This window comes from Chiloscyllium plagiosum, chromosome 17 (genome assembly GCF_004010195.1).
Source record: "Chiloscyllium plagiosum isolate BGI_BamShark_2017 chromosome 17, ASM401019v2, whole genome shotgun sequence".
NCBI lineage: Eukaryota > Metazoa > Chordata > Chondrichthyes > Orectolobiformes > Hemiscylliidae > Chiloscyllium > Chiloscyllium plagiosum.
The window spans coordinates 27,453,598-27,456,926 of record NC_057726.1 but is presented as its reverse complement, the minus strand read 5'-3'; positions in this window follow the sequence as shown (position 1 = coordinate 27,456,926).

Here is a 3,329-nt window from a genome sequence, read left to right as displayed (position 1 = left end):
GGAATCAGTCTTTTTTCTTAAATTGTGGTCTTAATAGGAAAGGTTTTATTATTTTTGACATTAAGTAATGTTATATATCTAAAATATCTTGTTCTGTCAATAATAAAGGAATAGAAAAACCTCTATTGTATCTTAATTGCACATGATGATTATTTTAATTATACTTGTAATCTGTCACAATATTAAGATATTTAGTAAAAAAAAAAGGGAAGAATGGATACCATAGGAAATTGCACATTGCTTCTTCGTTCAGATTCGCATCCAGTTCAGATCCATTGAATGGAAGTTTTGTGTCTTTGACTGTAACCATATTAAATTTAGTGTTTGACCAATGAGATTTTGAGTTGCAGTGGATACAGACCAAATACTCTTTTCTGTAGAAAGCCTTATTCAGGACGCATGCAGCAATGGCTGATATTAGGGGGAATAAAAAAAACCCAACGGTGCAATAAGGAATGCTGTTTTGATATTAAAGAAAATGGTGGCAGAATAGATTTTTTTTTTCTCAGCATCTGGCCATGTTGTACCTGACCAAGAAATAAGGAGAAAGTGAGGACTGCAGATGCTGGAGATCAGCGTCAAAGAGTGTGGTGCTGGAAAAACACAGCCAGTCAGGCAGCATCCGAGGAGCAGGAGATGATCCTTCAGGGCTTATGCTCGAAATGTCAATTCTCCTGCTCTTCGGATGTTGCCTGACTGGCTGTGCTTTACCAGCACAGTCTTGACCCTGACCAGGAAATACTGAGTGCTGGAACTAAGGCACAAATTTTAAGTTGGCACTCAATAGAAGAAGTCTGATCCCAACTGTTATAGAATTTGAACTAAATGATGTGCGCATATATCAGTTACTTGTCCAGAAGCCAACCCAATTGATCAGCTTGGCTTCCACCCAAACAAGGAACAGATTGGTGGAGGTGATGGTAGTGAAGGTCAATTCAGGGCAGTTGCATTTAATCTGGGAAAGGAGGGTCAATCAGGACCAGGAGAAGGAAAGAGGAGTGGTCCATAAAGTGGTGAAACAGGGTCTGCAGATCTCATATTGGTGTGGGGGGGGGGGGGGTAGGTGTCGCAGTAGGGAGGAATCTGAATACTGTTATCTGATCAGAGGCCTGAGGTGAGGTCCAGTGCCTTGGGTTGAGGTAAAAAGTGGGTGACCTCATGGGGGAGTTGGTGGCTGGATAGCTAATTTTGCTCAGAAAAGCCTGCTCAATTAAGCAGATGATGACCTCTTGCATCCAGTAACCCTCACCTGACTTAGCTGCCAGGTTTCCTGAAGCTGCAATAGCTGTTTTATATTTTCTCATTAATCTTTCCAAAGATGTTGTTCTACACCTCTGGAGCAGAAAGGACTTGAATCTGGCATCCAAAGATAAGGGCACAACCACTGCACAATAAGAACCGTCCAAGCTGGAATAGTTTTGTTTAACTTGTTGAAATGAGTGATTTTGATGGTGTGTATCCAAAGAAAATTTTAGAATGGTTGTAGGTATTTTCTGATGAGCCTTCTCAAATTTTTTGTTGTAAAAATCCTTACACAGTGGAAACAGGCCCTTTAGCCCAACAGGTACACGCCAACCTTCAGCAGCGTATTCCAGATGGATTCCTTTCCCTATCCTATTACTGTACATGTCCCCTGCCTAATGCATGTAACCTACGCATCCCTGAACACTATGGACAATTTAGCTTGGAAGAAAAACTATGGAAGAAAACCGGTGCACCCGGAGGAAACCCATGCAGACACGGGGAGAACGTATAAGCTTCACACAAACAGTTGCCCAAGGCTGGGTCGTGCCGAGCTTTTACACCTCTCTAAAACAGGTGCAACTTGGACCTGGGCAAGCTAGAATAGATGAAAGAATAGTTCGATTTTAAAATAATCAATATTATATTATTGTGTTAGTCATCATCTGCTTTAGTTAAAGCCAGAAGTGATCAGGTTGAAGACTTTAACCCCCTGTAATCTCAAACACACCAGTTAAATTTCAGCTATAAAAAAAAGATGTGAATAATGGAATCCCTGTTTTAATTGTGCAATAACTTACCAAAATGCTGAGAAACATTCATAATTAATGCCTATATGATACTCATAATCCCTGGGGATGCTCCAGATTAATAAATTGAAGCAAAAGTGTTATGAAAATTTGAAATAAAAAGTGAAAATGCTGACTCTAAATTGTCACGACACTTTTCACGACACTGGGAAAGTTGAAGCTTCCACCAATTAAATCCAAGGAAGACCAAAATCATTCCCTTTCATCATCATCAAAAATTCAGTTTAAAAAAATAAAATGTTCATAGCATGTGACTAGACCAGGATATATTGCCAATGCTGATTATCCAGAGTGCAGTTAACAGTTAAGCAAATTGCTAAATCATGGGTGTAGTCAAGCATAGGCCAAACCAGAAAAGGATGGCAAATTTTCTTCCCTAAAAGATATTAGTGAACCTATAATTTTTCTTTGGTGACAATCAGTGTTGCTTATATGGTTATCATTAGTTAATCATTTTGAAAATTTTTATTGAATTCATTTCACCACCTGCCACAATGGGATTTGGACCCATGTCCCCAAATATTAAGCCTAGGATTCTAGATCACTAGTCAAGTGACATTATCACTACACCACAATATTCTGAGCCTGTAGCTTCTGGCTTAAACCATCTCCTACCTGAGACTGAAGCTGAATACTTGCAACATTGATTTTTTTTCTTTGATTATCATATGTATTTCTCATGATATATCCAATTGCTAATACTTGTGGTCAATTTAAGCACTTCCAAGTCCAGATCCAGCTTCCTTTTAAAGGCATTTAAATGGTTGCCACTTCAACCCCAAACTGTGCAGCAAATTTCAAACACCCGGCAGCTTTGAGATGAAAGAAAAAGTCATTTATTCTTGAACCCTTCCCACTTTAATTACTTTAAATGTGTGTGCCTGCTGGTAATTGACCCTCTTCACCAGATGAAACAAGTCTTTGCAGTCCACTGTATCCAAGCCCCCCATTATTTTGTACATCTCAATTAAGTCACCCTTTAGCCTCTGTTCTAAAGAAAACAACCCCAGCCTGTTCAATCTTTCCTCCTACCTGCAATTTTCAAGTCCTAGAAATATATTTGTAAATCCACTTTGTACTCTCTGAGCAGCAATTATGACTTTCCTGTAGTGTGTTGACCAGAACTGAACACAAAACTCCAGCTGTGGACCACCAAGTGACAAGTATAGTTCCAATGTTACAACCTGCTTTTGCATTCAATATCTCACCCAATGAAGTTAAAAATCACACAACACCAGTTTAGAGTCCAATAGGTTTATTTGGAAGCACTAGCTTTCA